This window comes from Hibiscus syriacus, unplaced genomic scaffold (assembly GCF_006381635.1).
Source record: "Hibiscus syriacus cultivar Baekdansim isolate YM2019G1 unplaced genomic scaffold, ASM638163v2 tig00111543_pilon, whole genome shotgun sequence".
Taxonomy (NCBI): Eukaryota; Viridiplantae; Streptophyta; class Magnoliopsida; order Malvales; family Malvaceae; genus Hibiscus; species Hibiscus syriacus.
Genome location: NW_024063116.1, coordinates 148,777 through 161,618, shown reverse-complemented (window position 1 = coordinate 161,618; position 12,842 = coordinate 148,777).

Genomic DNA, 12,842 nt, shown 5'->3' with positions numbered 1-12,842 from the left:
AAAATAAGAAATTTAAAATGTTTAGGGGAGTAATTGTTTTTACCATCCCTCTCAATCTATTCGTGCGTGTGTTTTAGATCAAACTATGTAACATGTGTCTTTTAAGGTCTGATTCTGGTTGATCCTTGTACTATGTTGAAATCCAATATTTAATTCTCCTAATTTAGCATAATTTTATTTAGTAGCTCCGAGTTTTTAACCTCTTCAGTAAATGTCACTAAAGTAATGATGCAATTTTTTTTTAAAAAGTACAACTTTAAAGCATTCGGTTGGATTGTCACGTGATTTTAACTGTGCGATTGAGTTACTATAGAAATATTATCCATGTCATCAATTTAACAATAGAAACTAAAATGGTTATCAATTTAGAATTAGAGTAAATTATTAAACTCTGCCCAAATTGGTGTAGAGTGATTAATCTCAAATTTCAGCATAATAGAGGGGTTAAAACCATAATAAGACCTATGTTTAGTGCCAAACTGAGGCTATCAAATTTAAGTTGCGTTTTGATGACTTGACTTCCCATTTTGCGTTGATGTATGGTTAATCAGATCGGCATGCAAACATTTTCAAGCTACGTAGGGATAACATTCAACATTAAATCTATTGATGTAGAAATTGAGGAGTCCAATATTAGCGGCTTGGAATAGTATATTTTCCCAATATTAGCGGCTTGGAATAGTATATTTTCCCAAATATCAAAGGGTTAATGCTCTTTGTACCCTAAATGGCTACTTTGAATGTTTTTATTAGGCATATTGAATCTCTGGATGAAAGCCTATTTTAAAAGAGATGGGAATATGATTTTCAAACTCTCAAAAACGGATTAAGACATCCTAGAATTCTAAAATTCAAACCCCTCTAACCCCCCCCCCACCTTAGCCACTATGGTCAAATCTTGAGATGGTGAGCTTAAAATAGAGTTCTATGGGAGAAGATTAATAATCTTACCTTTACTAATTCGGCCTTGACTTGTTAAACAATCAAGCTCTCACCTTTGATCACTCACAAAAGGAAAAAGTAGAAAGCATGGAGAGGAGACAAATGGTGGAGAAAATGGGGAAGAAAGTTTTCATTCTTTTCCCATGACATCACCCAATTTTAATGATTTCAACCTTTCAAAATTTTAAGGGTTAATGACCACTTTAGTCCTTATTCCTTTAGCATATATTAAAAACAATATTCTTTTTAACATTTTTGGGGCTCAACTTAAGCCCAACTCATACCAATGTTAAGCCAAATTTTTTATGAAGTCCTACCATAGCCACTCTAAGTCCAAACAATTTACCCAAAATTATTAGCATGATATTAGAGATGTTACCTAATATATCTGAGTTTAAATAGTTATATTTATTAGATGTGTATCAATAAATTAAAAATTAAAAATATTATTTTATAATCACCTTATATTAAATCAAATTATACACGACTCTAAAGCAATGAGATATCATTAAGTAGAAGACGGTTACTTACTATTCATCAAAGTTTAAGCTACTTATTTTCTACTTTGCTTTTTGTATTGGAAAATGCTCTTTGCCATAAAATTGATTGAATTTTAAGGTATGTCTTCGGTAGCAGATTTATAAATATTTTTTAAGGTAGACACATGTCAGTTAACAACATAAAAGTTTTAAATAAAATGAGAACAAATAAAATTTCATGTGGATACCGTTAGTAAAATAATTAATTAATTGAAGAAAACTTAAATTTTAAGGTGGACACTGTCAATAAAATAAATAAATAATTAAAAAATTCAGATTTCAAGATGAACACGTGACCACACTCATTAAGGTGCGACTCCGCCTAGGAATGGGCATGGGTTAGGTTTGGTTAGGGTTTTGGCCAACCGACCCGACCCAAAAATTTACATCCTTCACCCGACCCGAATCGAAAAATATATACCATACACCCGAACCCGACCCAATTTTTTTATATAAAATCCGATCCTTATCCAACCTAAAATAATAAAAATATTATTTTTATTCAATAAAAATAGTGATTTAATCGAAAAAATAATATAGGAGTATTATTATAATTATTCCTAAATATATAAGGTAAAATTATATTTTTTCCCAGATCGGGTCGAATCAGGTATTTTTTACTATAAACTCGAATCGACCCGACCCGAACATCACCTTTAAAAAACCCGACATGAATTCAATTTTTTTTAAAGATCAAGTCAGGTCAAGTTGAAACCCGTCAGATTCAGGTCCCATGACCAACCCTGTCTCCGCGACTGCATGTTTAACCCTTTTCGGTTTTGTTTATTATCGGTGAAGTAAGATTTCATTGAATACCAGCCCATCATTACAATAATTTAATACTTAAAATGCAAGTAACTTCAATTCCCTTCATTAAATTTTTAATTATCAATTTATTTTGATTTCTGTTTGTAAGACTTTTTTTTATTGGTGAGAAAATATGAGATTAAATAAGAGTATTTAAATATTTAATTTTAATTAAATTTATTCGATTAGAATATATCAAATTAAATTTTATCTCAAAATTTAAGATAATTTTAGACGAATGATACTGCTAAAAACTAAAATATTTGAAATCAAGTGAAGACTTCTAGTTTTTCAAGTATAGATCATAACAACAAAATATTTTACCCGTTTTATTCTTTGTTCATCCATAATTGTTAGTTCTAGCGTGGGAGTGGATAATAATATAATGCTTAGGCTCTAATTGAGTTGAGTCTGAATATTATTGAGTTCGATTTGAAAAGTTTAAAATTAAGTTTAATTTGATTTGAAACTTGCGAGCTTAAAATTATTAAGCTCGACTCTAAGTCGAACAAAAAATTGAACCTCGACTCGATTCAAATTCTTGTGAGCTTAAAATTTTTAAGTTTAAATCGAGTTCGAAAATAATTAAACTCAAAACATTCTCGGACTTAACTCGATTGAAGCTCAAACTCAAGCTTGAACCTAAACCTTAGGTACACTAATCCTTAATGGTATTTAAAAAAATAATATATAAGTATTAATATTATTAATAATTTAATTTGAAAATCTAAAAAAATTAATTTATTATTTTTTGAGTTGCTTGCACGATTTTCAAATCGGATATCAAATAGTTCAATTCGATTCGTTAGTAATTCAATTCGAAATCAAAATTAACTTAAATCCATTTAATTTGAGTATTGATCGAACTTTGATCAAATCGATCTTAAAGAGTTTGTGAAACGTCTCATCGTCCTAATAAGGTTTTTTGGCCCAATAAGGCACCCGCTGTAATTATTTGGCCCAATAGGGCACCTCAAAAATTAATTTGGGATCTACGACATTTTCTATAGTCCAGGGCAAACTCGTCAAGTCGAGGTGACGAGTTTCATTTGATATAATTTTTATATTTCAGACCCAATATTTTAATATTTCCTGTGAAACTCATCACCTCAAAGTGACGAGTTCTATTAATTTTTTTTCTTCAAATTATTATGTGAATTTAATGTTAGAAAGAAAAAATATATAGAGGAACTCATCACGTCGAGGTGACGAGTTCTGTTAGATTTTTTTTTCTCTCCAAAATGTGGTAGATTATGTTGCAAAGAACAATAAACTATGAACATTATATTAGACTTTCAGAAATGCACATTAGGAAGAAAAAAACTACAAACTTAATACATTAACATAAGGACGTAAATAAGACTATTTCAATCAATAAAGTCTATTCTTGATCAACATAAGGATTATCGGCTTGCTCGATATCTTGGTAGATGTAGACAATGCTTCCTATTGTGGCCTTCACCTCTGTAGTGGCCACATAGCTTTGGCAGACCTTGCTCTCTTTGAGGGTCATCCATAATAGAATGAATTCGACTAGATTCAGGATGACGCCTCAACTTCCTTCGTAATTGCAGATTGGACAATCATTCTTCAGAGACAGTAGGTGGCCAATATGCATCGTTCGGGAGATACTTAAACTCGTAATTGTATATGTTGCACATAGTATACAAGCTATAACAATCACCAAGGATTTCACCGAATCGCCCGATGAGGTTATCTTCATCTTCGATGGTCCTGCTTTTGCGGTCACCGGTTCAACAATTGATAAAGTAGAAACATCTATAGTTTTGGTAATAATCTCAATCATTTTATTATTGGAAGATTGATGAAGGCCAACCATAACAGCTACATCGTCGTCGTCGTCGAGCATAATTGCTCCATATTTGAGCAAAGTCTCTGAAATGATGTGTCGATATCTCAAACTTGAAACATAACCTCTAATTTTTTTCTTCCGAATTTTATCTTCATTTGCCGATAAGATACATCTATTGGAAACATCATGTTCATGGGCCTCTGTGACATTAACTGAACATCATCTTCAGTTTCGACAACTTGGCCATTTGGGTGGACAACTATGAAAAACTTGTTTTCCATAGCTTCAAAGAGAGATTGGTTTTTTACTTGTTCAAAACATTTGTAAAAATAACAAGTCTTGTGAAGATTCATATAAAGTGAGCCAATTTAAAACAAATACGACCAATCATTAATTACCATTCAACAACTCTCCAGTGAAATGTCATCGGCATTTATTGCAACATTAATACAAATGTCATTTTTATAGAAATAATGCATTGTCCCAAATAATTGTGCATTATCATCTTCTGCAACTTTTCAGAGGTTATTCAATGCATAATTTAAACAACATTTCAGACAACGAGTGGAATAGTGGTGGCTTATAATCTTCAGTAGCTTTTCAATGATGTATCAACTCAAATCAGAAAACCTTTTTGTGGTTCATTTATCACTTTATATCAGAAAAACATGTGTTTATCATAGGCCAAATAATGACCCATTTCACCAACTTTTCAATGCTTATTTAATCATCTTCAAAAACTATTAATATGTGTGAGTTGAAAGTTATTTTACTCTGCTATTGAAGCAAAAAAAAAAAAACAAACAAAATACCTTCAATCATTCACTTTCAAAACTTGAGTTTTTTTAAACATGTCAACTATTTGTTCAACTTTTTTTTACGATTTCAAATTTATAACCATGTGTTTCCCAAAAAAATTCAACTACACAAGTTGAAGTTCAATATAGAAACAAGAGTTCTACTCGGTAGCAGTAGAAGAGTATCTTCCTTATATTATAAATTTCTACTATCATGCACGAGATTTCATCTAAGTGATGATGTAGACCTTGCTAGAATGATTGAGACATATCACTATCACTTTTTCTCTAATGTCAATTTGTTTGTAGAGTTCGATGATCTCGACCCTGCTCGTACCATTGAGCATGTTGCTTCCAGCTCGAATATCCCACCAACTCAGACAAATTATCAAGAAAGCATGGTTCCAATTCGTACATGAAAGACAACAACAAAAAGAATGGGGAATTGAAGAACTTAATCGTACCTCTAACAAGTCTACTAATTACAAAGATTAAAACTTATTAATAAATATTGTTATGTCAGTGATTTTAATTAATGTTTATTTTGTTCATAAGGTTAATCATATTTACGTCCTTATGTTAATGTATTAAGTTTGTAGTTTTTTTTCTTCCTAATGTGCATTTATGAAAGTTCTAATCTAATGTATTAAATTTGTACTTCTTTTCAAAAAAACAAATCTAACAAAACTCGTCACATCGACGTGATGAGTTTATGTGTATTTGTTTTCTTTCCAACCTTAAATTCGCATAATAATCTAAAAAATAATAATTTTTAATAAAACTAGTCACCTCGAGGTGACGAGTTCTGCAGGAAATATTAAAATATTGGGCCCGAAATATAAAAATTATATCTCATGAAACTCATCACCTCGACATGACGAGATCACCTTAGACTGTAAAAAATGTCGTACATTCCAAATTAATTTTTGAGGTGCCCTATTGGATGCAATAATTACGGCGGGTGCCCTATTAGGAAAAAACCTCCTAATAATGCCAGCCTGACAAGCTTATTCAAAAGTATTGAGGAAGTGAACTGGGTTGGTCCCATTAATAATATAGGTTGTAATGGATTCAAGAACGTGATGGGTTTAATAAAATTGGGAAAATTTTGAATGTAATTTTTGTACTAATACATAGGCAGTGTACCGATACACCAGTGAAGGGATGTACCAATACCCTATATTATGTATCGATATACTTCAAAAGAAAATGGAATTAGATCTTTCCTTTAGTTTAAGAAATGAAAATTTGAGTATGCCGAGTGGAATACTGATACGTATCAATGTATGATTATGTAGATATTGAACGTAACCCCATTTCGAAACAATCAAAGAATTAGAAACAGTTAAGAGGAAGATAAAGTGCTAGAATTGATTCGAGTCAAGTGAGGCCAGGTGAGTGCATACTAATACATATACGATGTTTCATGGAAATGAGACTTACGATGAGTCTATTTCCAATGTTTCCATTGCTTGAGTCTTGAGTCAATGAATATAGTTATATGTCTATGTGTTATATGCATCATGATACATGAACTATGAGTGATAATTTATGTGAATTAGTATAATAGAATTATATGATTAAGTGAGAAAGTAAAATAAGCTATATGTTATTGACATAAACTATTATATGAGTATGTGATATAAGATACTATGTGCGTATATGAAACTGTGATATAAGCTATGAGCTGAGAATTTATATGTTATATGATTTGTGTGAAGATATGAGAACAAGACTATGTGATAAGATCTATGTGACCATATGAAAATGTGACAATGAGCTATGTGAAAGAAGCTAAGAGATTATGTACCTATGTGATATGTTTATATGAATATATGAAATGATAAATAATAATGCCCATGTTATATGTCATGAGGGCTAGAGGTATAGTTGGCATGTCAAGAATCGAGGGTTCTACGTGGTCCTTTGGGACATAGTGGTCCTTCGGGACATTTCATAGTGGTCATTCGGGATAAATTCATATGCCCCTAGTGGGATCCTATACGAGCTGTGGTGACAACATAGTGCACAACCTCAATAGACTCACATATCTATAGTTCTCACATGTGTACATGGGCTATCTAAAAGATATTACATGAGTAAATTCTATGTGATGTTATATGTTTGTTTGGTGATATGATATAATATGATGTGCATAAATGATAAGTATATGATTATAAAATAAAAGGAATTAATGATAATAATACGATGATAGTAGGAATGAAGATAATTATATGCTTGTGTATGATATGATAGTAGTAGTTGTTCATGCATGATTAAGGTTAGAGTTTATATTATATGTTTATTCGCCTTACTAAGTCATAGACTTAGCGTGTGAATGTTTCACACGTAGGTTCCGGAAATCAAGAAGAGAAACGAAGAAGAGCAAGACAGGTCAGATTCTCCTTTCCACGGATCAGATCAGAAAAGAAATGATTAGTATGTATTTTGTTTAAAGTATATAGTTGGCATGTAATTAAGAGATTTGAATAGTTTACGCTATGATATGTTTTGTAAATTAATTATTTTAATAAATTTGAAATTCTTCATTCTTTTGTAAAAGTGATTGTTTGAAAAGTCAATGTGACACCTCAAACTCGAATCCGGGTCAAAATACAAGTTGGGGGTGTTACATTTAATAGTATCAGAGATAAGGTTTAGCTGATTCTAGGCTAAAATCGAAGCGAAAATAGTTTTTAAAATGTGTACATGCCAACATAAAGTGAAAATTTCTGATCTGATAGTGTAAGGAGTGTACTGTCTTGCTAATAGAATTAGATTTATTTATTATAAAAAAGTATGATAATGAGAGTTTCGAAAGAAGTGAGAGGTGATAGATTTGATGTTGGTAGCAATTCTCCTGCCCTGGCCAGGCAGGATGAAGAGCGAACACCTCAGAAAATGCTTTGGAACAAAAAAGATTATTTTTAAAAAGTTAAAAACATGTTAGAATAATGTTATAAGGTCTCCACTGTTTTGAAGTGGAGAATTTAGATGAAGTAGTTTAGCTACTATACGTATGAGTTGAATTATAGTGAACAGATGTTATCATGAGAATGATAGAAGATTCAGTGATGTAGTTATTAGTTTAGAAAAGTTTGATAATAAGTATCTCGGTGATAAGTTTATCAGAAATATGAAGACATAGTTTATGAATTTGAAACAAGAGAATCGTAATGTGTATGGATAAGAGAGCAGTTTGATAAGTTGAAAGAATAGTAGTAAGTTAATTTGAAGGAAAATGAGGTAGATATAGTTCAGAAGAGTTTAAGAATGGGTATACTGGTGATTAGTTTATAAGACAGAGGAAGTTGGAATGTTTAGTTGAGCAAAGAAAATTGCATAATGTATGAGAAAGGATTACAAATTCGATAAGTTAAATAAATTATTGATAGATTAATTTCAAATGGAAAGAATGTATATGAATGGTTTGATGAAGGTTTATGCTTTAGATTGTTAGAACTGGTATTGACTAATAGAGTTATGTGATAGCAAGTGTACTAAAGTTAAAGGATTAGAAGATGATGTCAGGGTAAACTAACTAAGTATGGTGTGGATTAAGATATGATTATGTATTTTGATCATGGAAATGTAAGGTAATAGAAGAGACAAGGAATAATATTGTATATGAATAAGACTGTGGGTTTGATAAGTGAGTAAATTATACTGGTTGGATTTCAACTGAGAAGATGTATATGATTAGTCTGATTAGGGCTTAGGCCCTAGATTGAAAAGTTGTTACTGATTAACTGTAATAGTATGGATAATAAAGTTATAAGATTTGAAGAAAATATAAAGTTAAGTTAATCTAGTATGATGTGGATCTAGATGTAGTTGTGTATTCTGATCATATAGATATGATGTAGACAAGGAAACAAGTATTTGTATGTTTAAAAGGTGGCTTTAATGAAGGAATAAATACAAGTATAAGAGACGATAAATAATGAGGTTCTGTATAAGTAAAGTTAATTATCAAAGTTATGAAGGTATGATAAAGATTGATAATCAGGGATAAATATAGGTGATCTGAAAAGAATATGTAAGTATGAAAGAAAATATGTGATCTATGTTACCAGGAAACATAGATTTTTGAAAGAATAAGTAGATAAGGAAATGAAAGATGGAGTATAAAGACCAAATATAAGAAAGTTGTTATAAAGTATGTATCAGAGTATTTTGGAAGACTAAATGTGGACTTGTTTATGATAAGAAAGTAAATATTCCTTGAATAAATACGGAAAGTTATATGAAAGAATTATGCATATTGTAATTCAAGCAACGATTAAGGAATGAGTAAAAGTTTGGGTTATGTGTAAAGCAGTTAAAGAATGATGAAAGAAATCAATTGATTATAATATTAAGTAATAAGGATGAGAGTTATGGTTTATATAATAAGTAACATTATATGGATTTTTTTTAAGATTAAATGTATATAAAGGATGGAGTGGGGAAACAGTATGTTGATGAGGGGTAAACAGGAAGAATTAAGTAAAGGAAGCAATATGAGAATATTACAAGATATGTTTTATCGATGTATGCAGTGAAAATTCGAGGAAGATTTTTCTTAAAAAGGAGGTGAGATTTGTAATATCCCAAAATAAGGGCTAGTGACTAAAATAGAAGTTTTGAAACTTTGAGGCCTAATTTCAAAAGATTTAAAAGTTTAGGGACTTAATTGGGAAATAGTTTGTAAAGGATTTAATTGTAAAGTTTGAAAGTAATAAGGTTATAATGGTCATTTGATAAGAAATATTTTTATTTTTCCCTTTATAAAGGAAAATCACGTGGGAAATGAGGGAAAAGAAAAGAGGAATTTGGAACCTTGTTTCTTCTTCTTCCTCCTCTCCACCGTGACACCATAGCTAAGGTAAGTTGGTCTCAAGTTGGTTAATTCTTTCATTTTTAAGTGGGTTTTGATTCTTGGGGTGATAGAAAAGCTTAAGGAAAGCTTAATATTTCTTAAAACTTAAAGAGGATTAAGTTATGTAAGATTGAAGGAAAAGTGTTTTTAAAGAAATTATTGAGATAGAATTAATAAATAAGTTTTGAAGTGAAATTTGACATGTCAAGGATTTAACTAAGAAATTCAGAGTGTTAGGAACGAATTTAGAACATGTTGATTCATTGGCTTGATTATTGAATTCAAGTGTGTATGTAGGATACTGGAGATTAGAATGAATTAAAGTGATATAAGTTTATTTGAATAAGTATAGTTAAGTCTCAAGGATTAAAAGGAGGTTATGGAAGCAAAATTATGGGAGTTTAGTATGATTTTCGGGCTTAAAAGTGAATTCTGAGCAAGGGGGTATCGGTACCCATTCAATAGGTACTGATATCTCAAGAGCAAAACTCAGGAAAACATTCCAAGGGTATCGATACCTTCAGGAGTTTATCGATACCCCCTTGAATTGGAAAAAATTTGAATGTAATTTGTGTATCGATACATAGGCAGGGTACCGATACACCAATGAAGGGATGTACCGATACCCTATTTTGTGTATCGATACACTTCAAAAGGAAAATGGAATTAGATCTTTCCTTTAGTTTAAGAAATGAAAATTTGAGTATGCTGAGTGGAATACTGATACGTATCAATGTATGATTATGTAGATATTGAACGTAACCCCGTTCCAGAACAATCGAAGAATTAGAAACGGTCAAGAGGAAGATAAAGTGCTAGAATTGATTCGAGTTAAGTGAGGCCAAGTGAGTGCATACTAATATGTATATGATGTTTCATAGAAATGAGACTTGCGATGAGTCTATTTCCAATGTTTCCATTGCTTGAGTCTTGAGTCAATGAATATAGTTATATGTCTATGTGTTATATGCATCATGATATATGAACTATGTGTGATAATTTATGTGAATTAGTATAATAGAATTACATGATTAAGTGAGAGAGTAAAATAAGCTATGTGTTATTGACATAAACTATTATATGAGTATGTGATATAAGATATGTAAAACTGAACTATATGCGTATATGAAACTGTGATATAAGCTATGTGATGAGAAGTTATATGTTATATGATTTGTGTGAAGATATGAGAACAAGATGTCAGCTATGTGATACGATCTATGTGACCATATGAAAATGTGACAATGAGCTATGTGAAAAAAGCTAAGAGATTATGTACCTATGTGATATGTTTATATGAATATGTGAAATGATAAATAATAATGCCCATATTATATGTCATGAGGGCTAGAGGTATAGTTGGCATGCCAAGAGTCGAGGATTCTACGTGATCCTTCGGGACATAGTGGTCCTTCGGGACATAGTTGTCCTTCGGGACATTTCATAGTGGTACTTCGGGACAAATTCATATGCCCCTAGTGGGACCCTATACAAGCTGTGGGGACAGCATAGTGCACAACCTCAATAGACTTACATATCTATAGTTCTCACATGTGTACATGGGCTATCTAAAAGATATTACATGAGTAAATTATATGTGATGTTATATGTTTGTTTGGTGATATGATATAATATGATGTGCATAAATGATAAGTATAGGATTATAAAATAAAAGGAATTAATGATAATAATATGATGATGGTAGGAATGAAGATAACTATATGATTGTGTATGATATGATAGTAGTAGTTGTTCATGCATGATTACAAGTTAGAGTTTATATTATATGTTTATTCTCCTCACTAAGTCATAGATTTAGAGTGTGAATGCTTCACACATAGGTTCCGGAAATAAAGAATATAAATGAAGAAGAGCAAGACATGTCAGATTCTCCTTTCCACGGATCAGATCAGAAAAGAAATGATTAGTATGCATTTTGTTTAATGTATATAGTTGACATGTAATTAAGAGATTTGAATAGTTTACGCTTTGATATGTTTTGTAAATTAATTATTTTAATAAATTTGAAATTCTTCATTATTTTGTAAAAGTGATTGTTTGAAAAGTTAATGTGACACCTCGGACTCGGATACGGGTTGGGGGTGTTACACGATGACTCAGCCCATAATTCAAAATGGTGGAATGAGCATGTATCTTTGCATTCATTGGATCATCCACAACTTTTTGACTAAAGATGGTAACGAGTTCGGTTAAGTTGAGTTTTTTGGTTAAATTGATTTGAAAAATATCTTTTTTCTGCTTTGCTTTGATCTTATTTAAGTTTAAATATATTTTATTTGATCTAAAATTTAATTCAAATTTTGAAATAAAAATACATATTCGATATGATCGAAACATAAAAAATATTTTTTATTTGATAAAATAAAAATCTAATTGAAAAATTAAAAGAAAGAAAGATGCATTTAGCAATTATCACTAAACATATATGTTGATGGAAATAAGAAAGATTTGACGGTCGTGAATAGTTCATCTCTTTTTATTTGAACCGAGAATCATGATATGTAAGAGACTAACGGTTGTGGGACGATGTATGGAGGAGAGAAAAAGAGAATTATCACGAAGAAAAAAAAAGCAGTTCGTTACAAGTGATTCATCATCTTTTCTTATCTCGAATGGGATATTAATAGTGCTCTTAAATGTGTATCTCAACCATAAGATCATCACGACTATTCGTAGGTCGATAAAATAGATAGACAAACAAATTATATAGACATGATAATCAGATTTTGAATTTTGTTCTATCGCATTAGGTAGGCCTGTTAGTGGTCTTCTCTATTCGATGTAGTTCACGCTTTTAGTTGGTCTTAAATCTAAGTTTTGGAAATGTAGGCGAGCCAATGATTTTAGTTGTGGGAGAAATTTCCTGAGGGCATCTTCGAAAATATAACAATATACAACAAAAATATATTATTATTTATGATAATATTATATTAATGAATTTTTATTCTAAATTTGAATTTGATTCGATCTAGTTTTTACATAATTTGATCTAACTTAATCAGAACCTATTTTTTTATATAAGGAATTCAAAACTTATCCTATAAAATCGAATAGAAACTAGT